Source organism: Taudactylus pleione, unplaced genomic scaffold (genome assembly GCF_031769625.1).
Source record: "Taudactylus pleione unplaced genomic scaffold, aTauple2 ptg000189l, whole genome shotgun sequence".
NCBI lineage: Eukaryota > Metazoa > Chordata > Amphibia > Anura > Myobatrachidae > Taudactylus > Taudactylus pleione.
This window is the reverse complement of record NW_028284591.1, coordinates 8447746-8468545: the sequence shown is the minus strand read 5'-3', so window position 1 is coordinate 8468545 and position 20800 is coordinate 8447746. Positions and strand designations below refer to the sequence as shown.

General features: G+C 48.3%; 1 protein-coding gene across 2 annotated transcripts in view; it reads left to right on the top strand.

Annotated features, from left to right (window-relative positions):
• Positions 1 to 20800, top strand: part of CTIF (cap binding complex dependent translation initiation factor) — a 290112-nt gene that overhangs the window by 27187 nt on the left and 242125 nt on the right. The window contains exon 2 of one of the 2 annotated variants that reach the window (XM_088476542.1): positions 15753 to 15872. The exons of the other annotated variant lie outside the window; for it this stretch is intronic. The gene's annotated coding sequence lies outside the window, so the exon portion shown is untranslated. The remainder of the gene's footprint in view (positions 1 to 15752; positions 15873 to 20800) is intronic. 2 annotated transcript variants of the gene reach the window in all.

Sequence of the window (20800 nt, the reverse complement as noted above, 5' to 3'; positions counted from 1 at the left end):
GTAATGACCATTCCTTATATTTATGTTATGGTCATTGACTAGTCTTCATTCTAGCACCCTGCACCTGTCACAAACCTTGCAGTTCCTCTTTCCTGCCTGGGGGGGGGGCTCGCTCTCTGCCCTGGTGCTTCTAGCACACTCAGCTAATGCAACAAACTGCTGATGTACGGCTGGAGAAATGCGATTATTGCAATACTCTCAGTACATACATTAGAAGAGCAAGATACCAATGGATGTTTTGCGTTACCTGGCATTAGTATGCTGTCTGCCAGTTATTCCGGGGCTGGTCAGACTGTCCTCATACCTGGAATTCCGTACATGCCTCTGTGGGACATCACCCAGCAGCTCCGTCCTCCTGTATTCTCTTTTGTTGCTGTTTCCTCCCTCTGTTTTTCCTTTCAGATTTGTAGCACAATGACTTAGTATTGCTGGCGGTATTGTACTTAGTACAGCTTTTCCCCTGTTGTATAATGTTACAGTGAGAAGTCAGCCAGTTACATATTCTGTTTCCCATCACTGCAGGACGCGGCTGCCCAACTAGTGTCTTGCGCTACCAGTCAACAGTCGGTCAAAATGTTCACCTAGTGAATGACCGCGGTAACCATTTTGATACATGCAGCTAGTGGTAGGCTGCATTTAGGGTTAGTTTTAGGCTAAAATACTGTCGACGTACTGAAAGTGTCGACATTAGGGATGTTGACATGTCATCTGTCAACATTATGAATGTGTCGACATAAGGAATGAAGCCGTTGAAATTGTACATGTCGACTTATCATACCCAGCCTGTCTCATGGCCGGCTCCATAGACTGCGCAATCGGGTATAATTGTGTTATTTTCAGCTGTTTTTTTAATTTAAATTCGGTATTATCAGGATTGAGAATAAAGGTTCTGCTTTCTCTCCCCACATATAGATGATATTACTGAGGCGTCTGTCTGATACACCAGCGCTAATTGTAGGTTTTTTTTTTAATAATTATTATTTTTGGGTTTTTTGTCCTTTCTGGAGTGTAATAAATGAGTGACATGGTGACTTGTAAACACTGTTTCAAATCTGCTCCAGTGACTTCAATGGAACCAAAAATGACTGCAAGAGCCAATCGAAGTGTGGTGATGCCCAGGAAACGGTCTATGCCCCCGCTTCCACCTGCTTTTCCAGCCTCCTTCTCCCTGCAGCTCTATAGTTCCATCCTCCCCAGGATATCCTCAGTAAGGGGCCTAATTATCATATCCTGCACTTTACCTGCTAATGGGATATGATAGTAACGCCTAAGTTCACAAAATTCAAATTAAATTTCCACATGAATTTTGTAAAAATCTCTTTGCGTGACACTGATTCCAATGATAGCGCATCCCGGCGTGCATCCTGCGTAGAGTGGGGGTCAACTGAGAGGGATCCTGTGGATTTCTCTCTGGTAAACTTTGCATAATGGTGGCCTATAGGCAGATGGCGTAAGCCGCTTGGAGCCTGGTAATTCCGACAGCTGGGCGTTCCCTATTGTAACCTATGGGGGCTACTTTTGCTGTCGAAAGTAGAGGGACCGCGGCAGATAACAGAGATATATGCTGTGGTCACTCCTTTCTAAATTCTGGGGGTCCCTAATATTTGAAGGGGATACCCTGCAAATATTCTTAAACAAATACCCCAGTTTCATTATTAGAGGTATAATAAATAATGATTCTACCAGTAATTTAATGTATTTATATTAAATGCTGGCAGGCATACATAAGAATAAAGTAAACATACCTGTCCTGGGTTTATGTTGCATTCTCGCTTCTCCAGGAGGCCTGGTTACACGTATGTTCTCTGAGCAGAGCGGTGTAACAATAAACTGGGATTACGTCATTAATGATGCAGCAATTCTGGGGTTATTGCATTGCTATGGTCTAACGTCCGTCGTATAACTATAGGCACCAAACGTATTGCAAAGATAAATGTTTGAAGATCTTCTCTCCCGTCGGGTGACCCTGGTTTATAGGGTTGCCCTCCTGCAACTTTTACTAAATGTTTTTTTTTTTTCCCAGCCTCCCTCGTGTCTTTCAGCCAGGTATTTAGATCATTGGCCTTTTGCTTGTTTTGATTCCCTAAGGCTGCGGCACAGCTGCTGTGTGAATAGCTTGCAGAGCACAGCAGAGCTTTTGTGTTCTGTGCCAGGGCAGCAGCAGCAAATCACTTTGCCTGAAGCTATAAATACAGAGCAGAGAGAGGAGCTAGAAAGAGAAAAACAATGGATTTCATACAAAAATTGCCATACGGCGGCTACTGGGTAATAAACGAAAGTCGCCTGGAGGTGGAAACGTGTTTAATCCTGATACGGTGCCAGCACTGACCTGGAAGTGGCCAAGCGGAATTCGTATCCGTTCCTGTGAAAGGCGCTGATTTTTAGTATTTACAATCAATGTACATTGTAAGGCGGTGATGGAGATGGCAGCCAATGCCAGCTCTGCATCTTGTGTAGGTGTCGCAGGAGCCGAGTGTGTTGGGACGCAGCCCGGCCACATAGTGTATACACAGCAGCGCGTGCCTATACTCTGTGCAGAGCGGAACGTGGGGACTGACAGGACGGAATGCAGAGCTTCGGGACAGTGACACACGCCCGCATGTCATCTCTTCGTCGGAATGCAGCGAGAACGTCCCTGGTATGGGACAAGGGCCGGCAGTAGTACATTCTGTGCGGTGCTAGAGCAGAGCATTGCCCTGTGTGACCTGGCATACACTGCACTGAGGCAATACAGTTATTAATAGCGGATGGGAAAATAGAAACCAGGGGGTAAATGAGGGACGCCATGGGCATCGTGCACAGTGGCACCTCACCGTAGGGTCATGCATGTGTTTGGACCGAACTTCAGTGACCAGGGTGAATTAGTCAGGTGGGCGGTGAGTAAATTGATGGATGTTTGGGCAGTAGTGGGAGCGTGTAGTCCAGAATCAGGGTGTAACATGCAATAACTTATAGTGTAAAGTAAGACATGGGGGTAAATTTACTAAAGTGGGAGTTTTTAGAAGTGATTTTTAAGTGATGTTGCCCATAGCAACCAATCAGAATCTACTTAACATTTAACTAGCACCTTCTAGAAGATAATAGCTAGAATCTGATTGGTTGCTATGGGCAACATCACCTTTAAAACTCACTTATAAAAACTCTCACTTTAGTAAATTTACCCCAGGGAGTCAGTTGCAGCTCAGTGCAGGGTTCTGAGGGCTCCATAATGTGGGTGTAGCATTTAGCAGTGGGACTGAGTGATCGTCCCGCACCCCCATGGTTGCAGCAGGTCTTTCCTGGCAGGCGGGGGGTAATTCAGGGGAATCGGTATGAAATACCGCCGGCCGCGATTCCCGGCAGCGCCTGGCCGAAAAATGCAGAGTTCCCGGCAGCGGAATCCCGACAGCGCTGGAAAGCCCGATCGTCCTAAGAGTTAGGGTGTTACTAACCTAACACCCTAACCCTCCTTAGGGGTGTCTAACCCTAACCCCCCAACCCAAGTGCCTAAACCTAATCCCCTCTCTAAGTGCCTAACCCTAACCTCCCCTTCCCCACTGCCTAACCCTAAGTCACCCCCGGGGGTGCCTAACCCTTCCTCCCCCTAGCCTAACCCTAAGTCCCCCCCAGGGTGCCCTAAACCTAACCCTCCCCCCCCCCCCCCCCCCGCCCGGCTGCCCGGTCGCGGCGCCTGGCATCTCTTCGATCGGGATGCCGGGCACCTGTCTCCCGGGGTCGGGGAAATGTCAGGCTTCTAAATCTAGACTCCCGGCATTTCATCCCTCGCCGGAATAAACAGTCGGGAAGCCAGCTGCCGGATTGTATACCGATTCAGGATGACAGTGGCCACATCCACAGAGCTCGAGAGGTTGTTCGGTGATGTGATGAACAGGATTCTAGCGTTAGCCATACGGCTTGGTCTTCTCAGTCCCCAGATCTGAACCGAATTCTGCCCGTGACAGTGTTTTTTGCGCCACCGTTCGCCAGGTGTTAGAACTTTCTTGATCCCTGTGGATCAATTCCATATACTTGGTAGCTGAATACCACAGCACATTAGGGATGGCCATCGGAAAGGGCGTCGTTGGATGGTTCCATTTTGCCGCCATAGTTGAACGCCTAACAATGACCTGTAACTATCGTTTGTGAAACGTTGTATGGTTTGAGCCATCGATAGTACGCTCGTGCCAATGAGAAAGCCAGTGTGGGCATGTGCAGAAGTCACTGCTTCTCCTCATGGTATATTATATCGCCAAACATCGGAAAAGACCCATCAGAGCACAGCACTTGTATGAAGTGGAATAGCCTCCCATCAGAGGTGGTAGAGGCTAAGACAGTAGAGCAATTTAAACATGCATGGGATAGACATGAGGATGTCCTTCAGAAGAAGTAAGGATCAATAATGGTTGAGGTAGCAATATGTTTAAAAATGGAGCAGACTAGATGGGGCAAGTGGTTCTTATCTGCCGTCAAATTCTATGTTTCTATGAAATGTGTTGCATTGTGCAGTATTGTAACAGGAGATTCTGTGTATAGCGGTGTTGGGACTATAGAACCGCGCTTCTGCTGCGAAACCCCGCCTCTGAGGTCACATGGCCATTCAGGGGCTATGATAGAGCGCTACACATGCAATAGGGTATCTGTGATGCCTTTGGCCTGTACATAGCTCTGTACAGGGAATTGGTATGAAATACCGGCTGACGCATGGCCGGCAGTTCGATTCCCGGCAGTGTCGGTCCGACAGATGCAGAGATCCTGGCAGCGGCAGTTGGAAATACCGATCGTCCCTAGGTAAGTACAAACTAACCTAAACCCCCTAACCCTCGTGCGTAACCCTAACCTTCCCCCTGTGCCTAACCCTAACCCCCCCCTTCCCCCGCTGCCTAAACCTAAGTCCCCCCCGGGGGTGCCTAACCCTAACCCCCCCCCTTCCCCTAGCCTAACCCTAACCCTCCCGGGGAGGTGCCTAACCCTAAGTCCCTCCCGGGAGCCCTAAACCTACTAACCCTCCCCCCCCCTCCCCCCCGCGGCCGTCCGCTCGCGGCGCCCGGCATTCCTTCGATCGGGATGCCGGGGGCCGGTCTCCCGCATCGGTAAAATGACAGGTGTCTAGATTTTGACGCCTGTCATTTAACCCTCGCCGGAATAAAGCAATCGGGAAGCCGGCTGTCAGGCTTACGTCAGCCGGTTTCCCGATTTGAATACCCTGCACAGATATCATGGGATATATGGGGCGGTGCTTGGTGCATATTGGTGCTGTAGTGTCACAGTTGTGTTGGTATTGGTGTCATTACTTATAATGGGCCTGATTGTGAGGCTGCACGCAGCAGTGTCTGTGTGCGGTCGCCCGTCTGCGAGTTTATGCAAATGTCACTACAAAGTACAAACGTCTTCCCGTGCGTACATCCGTGTGGCTGAGTCTGGTAGTACTGAGGCGCTCCTCTGTGTGCACAGTAATGCTGATTGGGGGTATCCTTAGACGCCACCATCTGTCTTACAATCAAAACTCGCCCCAGCCCTATGGCAGGTGCAGTTCTTGGGTCTGGCCGTGGCCACCTATGCCTGCGTCTGTGCGTCTGCGTACGCAGAGGCTTTCATTAACACGCCCACTGAGCGGGCCATCTTCGCGTGCATTGCTAGCCACCTCCCAGTCAGCGCCCATCGCTCTCCCTCAATGTTTCTGATTAGCGTTTGTCTCGATCACAACAGGAGTTTTTAGGAATTTTCGTGCACGTGCAAAAAAACCCCAAAACGCTGAACTACGTGAACGCTGAGATTGAGTGCGGCTTCGAATCCGGCCCAAATAGGAGCAAGCAGACTCAGCCTGGTCTCCGGGGCTCACCGGGGCTGGCCGCCTGCAGATCTTGGCTTTGCTGGCTGTAGCTAGAACTAAAGGAAAATGCTGAGGGAAGCGCAAGGTGTTTCCTGGCCAGAGGTTTATTTTCAGCCTCTGTGATATTGGTTTCCTCTGAATCACTGGAGCCAGCACATTACTACTCTATTCATTAGCCGTCATTTGCCAGGGTAGGGATGAAATCCTGTGTCCAATTCTGCTCCCCCACCGGCTCTATATACCTCTGTGCGACTTGTAGCAACACTTATGGAATGAAGGTGAACTGTTGCTCTCATGCTTGTTAACAAGTGGAAGCTGTTCACCATCAGCCCTGCTGATCACCATTCCCCTTCCTGATGTCCTGAACGCGGGCTCAGCATCATCTTCTGTGGAGCACAGAGTGGCTGTCATGAGTTCATACTTGCTGGCTGTACCTACTTTATAAGTCTCCCCTTCCTGGAGGTCCTCAAGGGGCATATCTTGGTGGAGGATGGAAGAGGTATGGAATCGCAATTTGGAATCGACGCTCCCTAACCCCTTCCGTACAAGGGATGTTGATGCGGTTCAATGCAAATAATGTAATTCCTCAATAATCCAGAAGGCTGGTCTGTTATCCCAGTGATCTGGGAATTGTGGGTCACACAGACATTCTGAGAGAGTAGGTGTGACAGGATGACCCAGGTACTCCGCTAGGTGATCACAGGTTTGCTGTACATAGATGGTGGTTACTCTTCCTTGAGCAACCTGAGTGGGCTTATCTCACCAATCCTATGGTCTAGGGATTCCCTTTCACAGCCAGTAACCGCCTGTTACTGACTCCTATCACTGTGTCTTAGGAGGCTCCTGCACAGACACCTGGCACTGCTAGTTCCACGCAGGCTCCTACCATTGACACCGGCAACCGCCTCATTCTGTATATGTGTGGGTCATACTGCTGCTGCACTTCCTGGTTGGCGTTGGTTAATTCCCGCTTGTGCCTCAATATGAATAATACCCCTTTTCCACCTAAATTCCGGGTCTGACGTGAAGTTGGAACAAAGGGCCTCATTCAGAGGCGGTCGGAGGATGCAAGCGGTCGCTCAGAAACTGGGCGGCCACTTGCATCCTGACCGCCCGCCTCTGTTGCGGTTGTTAGGCTGTGGGTTAACACCCACAGCTCTAACGACCGCTCGGGTGATGGTCGCGATGATCTCTGACCATCGCGACCACCCGGGCTTACGACAAGACCCTAGGGTAGGGTCTCCCTTGTCGTAAGCCCCGGAGAGCTTCTGGCCTCCCCCAAACGTCAGGCGTTCCCATAGGAACGCCTCCGTTTGGGCTGCCACCCCCCCGGCCCGCCTTCCAAACGGGACGCGCTGTCAATCAACATTCTCACGCATGCGCACGAGGGAGCCGGCTCCCTCGTGCACATGCGCACTGGCAAAACATCGAGGCGGCTGTGCGGTCGTAGACCGTACGGCCGCCTCTGAATAAGCTCCAAAGTTCCTATCCGGATCAGACCCGGAATTTTGCCGGCGCCGACTCAGGATATTCCCGAGTCAGCGCCGCTCACACCGCAGAGTTGGGTCTGCATAGACCCGGCTTTTGCGGAGTGAAAGTGGTCACTTGGAGATGACGTCATCTCCAAGCACCACTGAAGCCGGACCAATCGGCCGGCTAGCAGCACACTCCAGGTCATCGTGACCCGGAGTGCGCTGTTCTGACAGCTGGGTTTCACGGGCTACGACAGTGTTAAACCCTGCTAGTTACCTGGGTTGGATTGCCGGGTTACTCGACCCAGCGATCCAACTCTCTCCCCTTTTACACCAGGGAGCTGCCCGGGTTAACCCTTCAAAAACCTGGGTTTTAGCTCCGGTGTAAAAGGGGTATAAGTCTGCGCTTGGCAGCTGGCAGAGGGTGTGAGCTTGGAAACGCTGGGCTCAACCCAGGTCAGCCGGAGAATGGAACAGCGTTTTGCTCTATTGTGGTGATCATAAGATACAAGTAGATGACAAAGTCTTGAAGCAGGTAGTTGTTTGTTTGTTTAGCTCCAAATAAAGATTTACTAAAGCTTCTATGGTGGCGTTGCCCATAGCAACCAGATTCTGTCTATCATTTTCTAGAATGCAATAGAGAAATGATCGCTATAATCTGATTGGTTGCTATGGGCAATACTTCCACTTTTTTTTTTCGAAGCTTTAATAAATATATCCCCTAGCATCTATACCCCATATGGCTTAAGACTCCCGGCCCAACTGAGACGCACCGATAGGTGTAGCATGCCATGTTTTTCTTGACATCGTGTCTTATATGCGTTGCAGTAATAAGCGCCTCTTGGTGTAATAGAGACGCTGAGCAGCGACTGTAACCGGTATTACACGTGTACTAAGTTGCAGATGAGGCACAGTGGAACTTGGCGTAAGAAAAAGCCGCGGTCGCTGCATCGTGCCCCTTATATTGATTACCAATCAGTCGCACACAGATGTACAAATGTCACACGTCACATTGGTCAGTGCAGTCTAGCAAAGTAGTTTTGGTGCTTTCAGTTGTTTTATTTATGCAAATGAGATGCACATTTTGAATGAAAAAGATGCTCTGCTCGGCCAAGACGCCCGGGACCTGGCGCACTAAGAGGATTTATTTGGTGCAACTGAAGCCATAGTGTATAAGGACACAACTGTAAAGGACAGTTTACACCTCATACAGATGTTCTTCACTCCTCTAGATGTTCAAAAGACCTATATTCAGAGCTTACAGAGCCCCTTTTCATCCAGTTTCAACAAACAATACCGCAGAGGTTAAGCTGGTATCTGGCTAGCCTATGTGCGTGTGCTTTTTGCCATGGCCCCCATTGGTCAGTGGGGGTGATCATTCCTCTGAGCATTAGAGCACCTGGAGAGTTGGCCACTTCTCTGTTGCCTGGAAGGTTGAAAAGGGGGAAGGAGACTCCTCCAAAACTTCCAGGATTCTGCTGGGGGACCTAATCACCTCCTCTAGCCGAATTTGTGCTGACCGGTTTCCCAAGCAGCAGTCTCGTTGCTACCAAGCTTGTGACTTGATGAGCTTAAGTATTACAATTGGTTGGATGTGATGTTCTGCTCTCCCAAAACTTACTCGGACTCAGGAGGCTGCATGGGAAGACACTGCGGTTCTTTGCAGCATGGGGAGAACTCCAGATATCCCTGGACCAGTGGTGGGCAATAAGCGGCTCTACAGCTGTTGTGGAACTACACATCCCAGCATGTCCTGCTACAGTTTTAGCATGTTCTGATAGTAAAAATGTGACAGGGCATGCTGAGATGTGTAGTTCCACAACAGCTGGAGGGCCATTTATTGCCTACCCATGCCCTAGACCATCTGGAAAAGTAAGCGCAGATGTACTTGAACACATTAAATATGTAAATTAATTTAAAATCTATAATATATACTTGCACCATTGGTAATACACTAAGGCCCTCATTCAGACCCACTCGCGAGCGGCTGTCCGCTCGCAAGTGGGTCGGTGGTCCGCATTGCGCATGCGCACGACGGAGGGAGCTCCGTCGTGCGCATGCGCGACACCCTACGAGCGAAGGACTTTCCTTCGCTCGGAGTGTCTCATCAAAGGGGGCGTGCTGTCGATGTTGACTGACAGCACGCCCCCTTTGGTGGGCGTGCCTGCCAGACGGAGGCGTTCCCAAGGGAACACCTACTGTCTGAAGCCGGCCCCACTGACATCACTAGTGATGTCAGTGGGAGTGATTTTGGCTCTGATAGAGCCAAAATCACTCCTGGCCTTGCGGTTGAAAAACTCAACCGCAGGCCTCTGCTCGCAGTTTCGATGGTCGCGATGGTCAAGACCATCGCGACCATCATCCTGCATGCTCGTATATGCTGTGGGTGGTGAGCGTCCGGCTCTGAATCAGGGCCTAAGCCCAGTGTTAGTGTAGAGCCACTAAAGCCTGGAGCTTAGTGTCCAAGGCTGCAAATGGCTCCAGCCAAGCCACTATGCAGGCATACCTGTTAATGAACACTGGGGGTCTGGGAGAGCTAGCCCTCAAACCCCCCCCCCATCCTCAATGCTACAGAGACTAGAGCACAGGTTCTCATACTCGGTCTTCAGGACCCCAAACAGTGCATGTTTTCCAGGTCTCCACACTGAATCAAGTGAAATAATTAGCTCCACCTGTGGACCTTTTAAAATGTGTCAGTGAGTAATGATTACACTTGTGCACATGCTGGGTGATCTGCAAAACGTGAACTGTGTGGGGGGTCCTGAGGACCGAGTTTGAGAACCACTGGACTAGAGCAAAGTGTATCTCAGACCAGTAATGTGTGTTGGGCATGGAACAAACAAGTGAGTTCATCTGGTCGCAGATATTGGTGGCAGCAGTGGGATTTACCTCTCTTGGTGATGCAGTCACCAGAAACTGTTCAGATGCCACTGCTAGCTGCAAAAGAATGTACATACTACAGATGTGTCCTCGTACATCTAGCCTCCTTGCACCTTAAACAGCCCTTCAAGTTGCACCATGCCGTGGCATGACACTGTAGCTCCGAGCGTCTTTTTGTACTACTTTTGCCTATGTTCTCTGTGCGCCTGCGGGTGTATCTGCTGACCCTGTTACGTAGCATTTCGCATGCAGAAACACCTGCAGGTGCACACAGAACATAGGCATGCTGCATATCATTTTAATCAGCAGAAGCTGCTTGTGCTAGCTATTCACATCACTGTGCGAATAAGACGTATTTTAAGGTAAAAAGATGCACAGAAGACACTTGGCGCTACCGAGGCACACAGAGCTCCCGCGACTTGTAGCGCATGGAGCATAGATGTATGTGGACACATCTGTACATCATTATATCTTCAGTTTCTCTTTAATGGCACCACAGCACGAAAGTGTAGTAGTGTGTATCTTCGCCTCGTGACTAGGGTCACTAGCCGCAATAGGAAAGTACACATTTGTTACAATGCAATATATCCTTGTTACATATTTTTTTAGCATTTTTGCTTTGACAAACTCAATTTGTTAATGGTAGAACTGGTTCATATTATTGCCCTTGCTGAAATTCTTTAAATTAAACTTCTGTAGAGGAGTGTGAATTGTTTAGCATTCGTTTTCCTACCACCTCCCCATGCAGCAACAAGGGGGGAGGGTCTTCCCTCCCTGGCCGCACTGCTCCCCACCACTCTGCTCCTGGGCTACCCGCCTGGCCTTTGACTTGACTCCCGGACTGCTGAGCTGAGCATTCAGGCTGCATAGGTTGCACTTGGATAAATGGCACAGGCTTCAGGAATGGCAGGGATCCCTGGGGAGTGACCCCCTGGCATCATCCTCCTATTGGCTACATGGGGAAACCTAAATAAACTGAATTCACTTATTCACTAATGATTTATTTATACCGTTGTCTAAAGTTCATTCTCTTCATTATATTACTTCATTCTGATATAGCAACTCCTTTTATATCTACGACTTTCTGACCTATGAGTGAGATCAGTTATAGTTTCTTGGGTTCCCTCATACAACTATGGGTGGTAATCAATTAGTTTCGCAGCCACGGAAAAGTTTCGCATGCCATACTTTTCGCCGATATCGCGCTTTGACCGCAAATTATTTTCGCGCGTGCCCCCCGCTATTTGCCGGATTCAATTCCAAAAGACGCGAAAAGGCATCCCGGCGAATGTGAAACAGGCGAAAAGTGCCGTCAGAATTTGGGAAACCAGCCTGACACCCCCAAAAAGATGCACTAACATTGGGGATCAATCTAGATGGGCCTGAATAGCCCTAATAAAGCTATTTGGGGTACTTAAGTTGTGTCAATTGCTTCTACTTAGTGTCTTGGTGAAGAATAGCATTAAGCAGTTTTTGTTTTTTTTGAGAAAATAAGTTAGTTCTGTCAAATTTGGGGTACATGAAAATGGGTGCTAGCATAGTTTTAAGTCGCTAAAGTGAATTTTTAAAAAACGTTAAAAATGCACCTGAAGCAAGAACCTGCAATAAAAAAACCACCTCCCCCATACTTGCAGACCCCCCAAAAGTCTATTTTGCAACTTTTTTATGTTTGTACCCCAAGGGGTGTTCCTCGCTTTTTTTTTTAAAGGATTTTTTGACAGCAATCCTTTGGGGGGGGGCTTCCCCATGGATTGAGTGGTACCCCCCACCTTTGCACCCCAAAATAAAAAATGCACTTTTCTCCAGCTATTCAGAGGCAAATCTTTTCCGCGTATTACATCGCATTGACTTTGCGCGTACGCGAAAAGTATTTTTGGAATTGAATACGGAGATACTTTTTCGCGGATCTCTGCTTTTCTTCTAATTGAATACGGCCCTTTGATGTTAAACCTACAAAGAGTCCTTAGTAAAGAGACAGTCTAGACTGAATTGCTGCTGATAGATCCTATTAATTGAATCCTGCTCATGGCTTGTCAGTGACGGCTTCCAGTGAACTTGTTAGGAGAGTACACCGTCCGAAAATATACGTTTTGGTGTTAGGTGAAGAGGTAAAGCTATATGATCACCTAGTTAAACAGTAAATGAAACTCTTTCGGCCTTCTCCCCACTGACATGAGTGACATTGTAATGCTAGTAGTGCCCCTAGTTAGGTAAAGCTGGTGAGCAGGAAGCTGGCAGTTGGAGGTCACTGGATGTCTCATAGCAGCGCATTGGGCGCGCACCTGCCAGTACATGGGCTGTTCACCAACTCATTAATACTAATGAATATTCATAGCCACCCAGAGGGCGACTTAATGCTGACTTATAAAAAGATAAAGTAACTGCACAGTTGTAACACAGTAAATGTAACAGAGTTATGTGGTTTAGGGTTATTGGTTCGCATGTAATATTTACTGCATGATGAATGAGCTTATAAGGAACTTACAGTAACACTTCTCTGGGGCTTCGCCTCTGATACGTTGCTCTCTGTGCCTTTCTTGTAAATGTGGACTGTACGGGGCTGATTCTTAGTTAAACGCAGCCGCGCCCCGTATCTACGTTTATTGGCAGTCACCTGTCTGCGACTTGATGCAAATGGCGCTACAATGCCCTTCAGCGCTTCCAAATGTGCAAGGACGGAGACGCTGATATATCACTTGGTGCATCTTAAGCCACGGAAGGTGCAACTACGGTCGCACGATGGCAGGTGCATTTTCTCCGCCCGAGTAAGGCCTATTGCGCGAGCGTTCGTGTGCGCAGCCGATTTCAGCCCGTGACCCTCCCATAACACGTAGGATTGTTTTGGGCAGGGTGCTGACCACTGGGGCGCGGCGCGCACATTTTAATTCTGAAGGGTAACATTTTTTGACACAATGGCCCTGATTCAGAGCTAGACGCTATTTGCGGTCGTTCGTTCTGGAAAAAGGGGTGGCTATTCAAATGAACCGTTCGCTCTTTGCGGTCTGTTCACGCCTCTATGTCTGAACGAGCGAACAAAACTTGCGGTCGTAATTTTGAAAAGTACGCCCCCTGGCCGCTCGCACCATACGTCATGTCCGCTATTAGATTAATCGAGTACATCGAACAGCGTATGAACTGCTCGCTATTCTTGTGGTTGGTTTTTCCTACCGCTATCTTGCGAGCAGTTCTGACTATAAAATAACCAAGTGACGTGGTCAATGACGCTGCTGTATTAATTATGCACACCCTTAAAACGCCCGTTTTGACCTTTAAGCACGCCTGCGTTCTGAATTCCACTCCCTGTTTTCAAGCACCTTCCCCTGTTACCACCCACATACGCCTCATTCTGTAACTCATATTAGCAGGCATTCGCTATTTAGCGAACAAACGATTTTCGGCCGCACTGACTGGTTCGCGCATGCGTATTAAAAACTACGCATGCGCAGATGAGCGAACATCGCTCATAACGAATGAGCGGCCGCTTACGAGCGGCTCTGAATGAGGGCCAATGTGTTTTCTAAAGCTCAAACGGTTATCGGAGGGCCTGATTCACTACTGATCGCAACTGCGAATGCAATTGCGATTACGCACACAGGTGAACTGCGATAGTATGCTTATCCTTTGTGATCGCTATGCCGTCGCAGCACTAGACAAGGACGCCCGCTTTACCTTACACACATCCGTAATCCTTAGCAAGACTGCAAAACCATCGGTACTATCTTGTACCATCGCAGCCTCACGCACACTTACCCTGACCTTCTCAGGAATTGCTAACTTCCTCGCATACTATGAATACTCAGGCTGCGTACGACATCGCAGTGGATAATTTACGCACGCCCCTGCAACAGCGTTCAGTCGCACTGGGACGCCCACGTTTCGCTGACCACTTCCTGTCAATCACACTGCGAAGGGTCTGCACAGTCACGAAGATCGCAGTACCGATCGCAGCGGCCGGTGCTTGCACTGCAATGTATGCGCAGTACGCAACAATCGGCCAATTGCCTGCGTATTAGCAATTGCGTTCTTTGCTGAATCAGGCCCAGAATGCATTTATAGGTGTACATGGACCCACTGCTTTTTATTTAACCCCTTTTGTATTTATTTCATAATTATTCTCCAAAGCAGTCCTCATAATTCATAATCACACACTATAGTTTCCCCCAAGTCAAAAAATGCCTTGCGGCAGGTCTGAGTGGTAATGACCTCACTGTAGAGCTCGGTGCTGCAGGCTGTGCAGTCCTATGCTTCACTTGTCATGTGACGCGGGGCGCATCTGCGGAACTCCCCGGTGCCCACGGATGCTGTGCTGCAAACTTCCAAAGAGCAGTCTATGAGCGTTGCTGAACTCTTAACAGCCACGGAGGAATGTGTATGATTTCCTGATATTCAACATACCGACGGGGGCCAGTAAGTAGACTAGCCCTCCCCCTCTCCCCCTGCTAACCCTCCCCCAAGGTGGTGCCTAAGCCCCCTCTCCGCAGCTTAACCCTAACCCCCCTTCCCTGGTTGGTGCCTAACCCTTACCCACCCCAGGAGGTCCCTAAACCTAACCCCCCCCTATCCCCGGGCTAACAGTCATACTTGCCCGCATACATGCCTTCGGGATGTCGGTGGTCAGGATACTGACGTCGGTATTCTGATCTCTTCGGGATGGCGGCATTGACATTCTGACGGGCGTCTGGATTCCGGCATCGGCATATTAACAACGTCCGGGATCCCGTTTGCCGGCACCATCACCGCATCCCGCCACGGAGCTCAGCTTCAAAGTGAAATAACCGCGCTGCCGAGGACCCTCCGTGCGTCTGCTAAGCCCACCCCCCCAGCCACTGCCCAGGAACGCCCACTAACTTTTCAACGCATTTAGGAGACCAAGTGTCTCTGGTTGCATCAATCGCAAGTCCGCCTCTGTGCGCACGCTACCTGGACGCATGCACAGAACAAAAATTTAGCTCCATTACATTCGACATTGGCAGTGCGCGCAACGCAGATTGCACTAATGACTTCATAAAGACGTGTTTTTAGCATTCCGCCACTAGGGGATCTGTTATCCACCATGCTGGGGATTTAAGGATTCCAAATAAGAATTTGTTTTATTCCTCTAGAACGAAGGCAACATATCCACTATACTTCCGCTCACATCTCTCCAGCTATTCCTTTGCTCTGCGGCGATTCTATCCGTATCTGTGAGCGACGACAGCTCTCTGGAGATGAGCTTCCATACCTGTAATTGTAATTACAGCCCACAGCACAAATGACTCATAGAATTTATAATACCGTATGTTTTACATGGTAATAAATGTTACACTGAGGGGTCTATTTACTAAGCAGTGTTAGGAGACAGAGTGAAAAGTGATAAGGTACCAGCCAATCAGCTCCCAACTGTCATCTCACAGGCTGTGTTTGAAAAATGACAGTTGGGAGCTGATTGGCTGGCACCTTATCACTTTCTTATCACTTTTCACTCTGTCTCCTAACACTGCTTAGTAACCAGACCCCTGAATCTTCGATCTTATTTTACATTGTAGTTTTACAGGTGAACGCTGGCTGTATAATATGACTTGTATCTGACGCATGCTGTGTATGTCTTGTAGATATGTCAGGCACCAGGACAGAGAGCGTTTCCCACTGACCCACAGGATGGAATAAGCCGGACCCCTTCCCCCCTCCCCTTCCCCCGCTGATCACACGCACATTCCGCTGCTCGGAGAAAGGTGAGAGCCTGACACTTGCTGGGATCAGACCAGCAATCCATGGCATCGGTAATCCGCTCAATCCTCTCCTGCCTGTGTAACGCTGGTCTCCCTGTACTGACATGGCCACGGATTGTGGGAGTTATGTAATACTCCATTTAGATTCCTAAAATCAAAATACGTCTGTGTGTTGTCCCGATCCGTTGTTTTTATATAGCGCCACAATATTACACCGTGCCGTACAGATAGGGCCTGATTCAGAGGCGAGCGCTCATGCGTCCGTGACTTGTTCCGCAGCGCGGCTGCGTCTTTATGCTAATGCCGCAGCCGAATGGGATCAGCGCAGACCACAGGCTGAGTGAGACGCTAATTTGCTGATGTGCATATTAGGACGCACCATTGGCCGCATATCGGTCGCACCATCGAACATTGTATCAGCCCTAAGGAGGCGCAGAACATGACCACCAAAATCGGAGCAACTGCAGCAAAGGCCTCTGATCGGGAAACGCCCGCGTCTGGCTAGCTGCTCCCCGGTGCCACCCAGAAACTCCTACAGAAGTGGCCGGTCTTTGGGTCCAAGTTCATCTGCGGCTTTTGGCGGTAACTATTAGGACTCACGCACAGCGTGACTTGGACGCATGCGCGGAATTAAAACATTGGTCGCTTGGTTCGACAGAGCGCCTACCTCTGACTCAGGCCTGTAATGTTCTTCATTATCCCCATCGGTCACTGCTACAGGGGAGCATACAGTCTATAGCAGTGTTGGCTAACCTTGACATTCCAGCTGTTGTGGAACTATATATCCCAGCATGCCCTAGTAGCAAAACTGTAGCAGTGCATGCTGGGTTATGTAGTTCCATAACAGCTGGAGTGTCAAGGTTAGCCAACACTGGTCTATAGTCTCTCTGGTTCTGCGCACGGGTTCTGTCGCGCTGTTACAATCGCTTGCTGACGCTCGCTTGCTCACAATTCACATCCTATGTCAGCAGCCAATCAGCCTCCCAGTATTTTGGTGTTTGTATGTATTTGTGTTTTTCTTACATCAGCTGCTCTTGCTGACGTTGTAATTACATAAAATCCACTTCTGCGTCACCTGCACTTTGTGCACTATCTATAAGATTTGACCTAGAGCAAGTTACAGCCGCTATAATAGGCTATGTATAAATGTAAATGGCCCCGTGTTGCCGGCTGGTGGCTACAAGTAATTATACAGCTGGATTCCTGGTCAGTACCAATTCCAGACACCCCACCCAAAGAAATACCTCCCAACCCCACCTGCAAATTGGGGCATAAACGCCGATTGCCGGTCTCCTCAAATCGCCGCAGAGCAGAAGGTTGGTAATGGCAAACTTGTTTTTTTTAACCCATTATATTTCTGTATTTTCTCGTATATATTAATGACTTGGAAGTTTTCCCCCACACACTGAGATCTACATATGGCGCTTCATCCGTCAATCTTGTGTCATTTAGTGATCAATGGGCCTGATTCACTACCGATAGCAACTGCGATTACGAGCGCAATTGGCCGATTGTTGCGCATGCGTTTGCATCGCAGTGCGTGAATAGTCCACTGCGATCGGGACTACGTCAACCCAATGCAGAGTGAATGGACAGAAATTACCGTTTGGGAGTGCTTACGGGGGGTCGGCAAAACACAGGCGTGCCAGTATGTTTCAACGCCGTTACAGGGGCCTGCAGAAATTAGCCACTGTGATGCCATACGCAGCTCGGGCTTCCACTGCGTGCCATGAGGTTAGCAATTTCTGAGTAAGGTCTGACCCTTGTGCAAGTGCACGTGAGACTGCGATGGTGCTCTATGTTACCGATGGTTTCGCGGTTTTGCTAAGTATAGGGATGTCTGTAAGGTGAGGTGGGCACCCTTATGTTAGACTGCCTATGGCATTGCGATTGCAATCATTAGCATATCTTCGCAGTCAGACTGCGTGCGTAATGGCTATTGCGATCGCAGTAGCGATCCCTACTGTATCGGGCCCAATGTTTGTGGAAGGGATATAAAATACATGTATTAGCTCGGTCTTGAAATGAGTTTTAAACACCTTGTTTTTGAAGGTTCCTGGGAGAGAGAAGCTGCATTTCCCAGCGGACGTTCTGCAGTCATTCTTGGACTGTTTACCACCTTGGCTGCGGTTTGTGTAAGAGACGTATTTCGGCTACCGTTTAGTTTTCCTGGCAGACGGCACATGGTCAGCACCACCCGACGCTGCCCCTGCAGTCTATAATAAGTGGTAGGAAACGGAAGCTGGTCAGATTTGGGATAACGAGAGGATTTTGCAGCTCTCCAAAGCATCCGATTCATGTACTAGGTCTAGTTTTCTGATCGCTTTCAGCGTAGGCTATAAGCAGTCTCTTGGGGGTGGGGGTTTGTGTTTATACCTTTTACATGCGGTGACAATTTATTTTTTTCTCAATTTGCATCATATCCGCAACCCAAACATGTCGCCAGTCTTCTTCGGTTGCTCCCCCAATATGGTGCATAAATGATTAAGGGGAAAAAAAAACCTCACAAAGCTTTTACCCCATGTTCGAAAAAAACTTCTAAAGGAATTAGGAAGTCGGCAATCTTACCTCAGCATTAATTAAGGACGAATGGCGCACTTGCCGCAATCTGATGGGTTCTCTGTGCCGCCAGTGACCTCAAGCCTTAATCTCCTTGGTGCTTACTCAATTCCAATTAGGGCAGCCTTGATGCCGAGTGTCCTTCGGATTGCGGTAACTGCCAACTTGAGCTGCGCTGAAGCCAGTCTAGTCATGATGGTGGCGGTTTATGTTACTGCGCTCTAACAGGGGTATTCAATTTGGAGCAAAAATTTCGGAATTTTCGGCGCCGGTTTCAATTACCCCCATATTTGCAGATTCGAAAAGTCTTTGAAAAAAAAAAAACGGGGATAACTTTTCACCACTGAATAGGTGGCGAAAAAAAGTGCAGAATTGGGGTTTAGGGGTGCAGGCTTAAAGAAAATAGCCTGCAACCCTGGGAATGTCATTTAAAAAATAACTGTGTTAAAAAAAAAAAAAAATTAAGGACACCCCAAAAAAATGTATTTAAAAATTGGGGTGAAAAAAAAATATGGAAAAAAGTGTTTAAAAATAGGGAAATAGGTTCAGGGCTATTCTGTATGCGGCACGTGTTTTCTAGAATAGATTATTAGCGGCAGGTGCATTTTTTGTAGAATTTTTTTTAAAATTACTTTAGGGACATAAAAATATGCTAGTACCCATTTTCATTTACCCCAAATTTGATGGGACCACTTAACAAAAGGAAAAAAATAACCTAAGTGCTCTTCTGCATCACTTCTTCAATGTCGGAAAAAAAACACCTGCCGCTTCTATTTAAAACCCCGACTTTCATTTGCAGGTTAAAACGAGGGTACCCATAGTGATCCCCCATGTTTCGACAGCTTTAGGGGGGTCCTACAATTTATTCCAGGTAAATCCCGTTTTTTTTCGTCAATCCTATTTCGCCGGGTCCCGTTTTCGTAGCATTTTAATTGAATACGGGGATAAAGCGGGCGCGCGCCCGATACTTTATCCCAGGAAAATCAGCGATGTGGAGCGAAAAGTCCAGCGCAGACTTTTCGCTGCAAATTGAATAATCCTGTAAGTAGGCTGTCTGAGAAAACAGTCCAAGTTGGCCCCTATCCACCATGAAATCTCTCGCCTGATCCTAGTCCCCGTGTCAACCTTCACGGGGCAGGGCCCTCCTGCTTATCCCTGGGCTGATGTTTTATAGGATCGCCTTGTATATTTCCTCTGTAGTTTCTGCGTTGTCGCTGGAAGCTCTGTATATCTGGGCTCTGTAGAAACTCTCTGACTACACAGATGGGAGTGGAGCGTAAATTGGCGCTCCTGCGTTTTATCCTGTTTCATACTGACACTGTATCACCGGTAACTGTATACATATTTTACACCTGTCATTTCAATTGTGTTCTCAAGGGAGTGATAATAAAGGAATTAAGCAATGATGCTAACAAGTGGCGCTTAATCACGTTATACAAGCTACGCTTATTCTCCCTCCGCTAATAAAATCATTTTAAAGACCCATCATAAACAACAAATGTCTTTAAAACATTCTGTCGGGCAGTACCCTGTATTTAGTGCTTTAAACCTAAAATACCAGTTCATGGTTTTTACCTCTTGGATTTATTGAGTTTCCATCGCAGTGTTGAGGCCCATTGTGTCTGTACCAGGGCCCCGGCCAGGCATCTCTAGTCATGCTAGGCGCCCGCCGCGGTGTTTCTAAGCTATGGTCTACGCTGTCTGCTACTTGGTGGTAACGCCGCACAGTGACCTGTTATTAGAGGATTGCAGGAGAATCGCTGTGTTTGATATTGTACCTAATTCTCCATAATATTGGTTACTTTTTATTTTACCCACATGGACATATAGGGCGGAATTCAATTCTTTCCAGCCCCTATCGCGCCCGACGGCGATATTCAATTCTTGCTCCTGTCGGGCACGATCAGCTGACAGCGCTACACTTCAATTCGCAGCCCCTGGGGGCTGAGAGCTGAAATGTGCGAAAAGTGACATGTTTGGGCGCCCAAACATCACTTTTCGTGATCGCGCCCAGCACTTTGGTCGGGTTTAGCTGCTTTACGCGGCTAAACCTGACCTCTATGGGCGCGATCAGCATGAAAATCTTGGACAATTGTATAGCGGCCCGCGATCTCCTGTCACTTTAGACGGGAGATGCGGGCCGCGAAAACAGTTAAATTCCGCCCATAGAGTCCTAATTGCTCTGCGTGTTTAGACTTCAGACTTGTCAGGCGGGATTATTACCATACTTTAGGCATTATGCGTCCATTTAACACCACTTTATTCTAGGAAGGTGGCATTGGATTATTACTGACACATTTGGCACATCCCAGTCCTCTGATGTAAGTCGTGTGCTTATATATATTCTATAACACATCTATGATTGTATTATA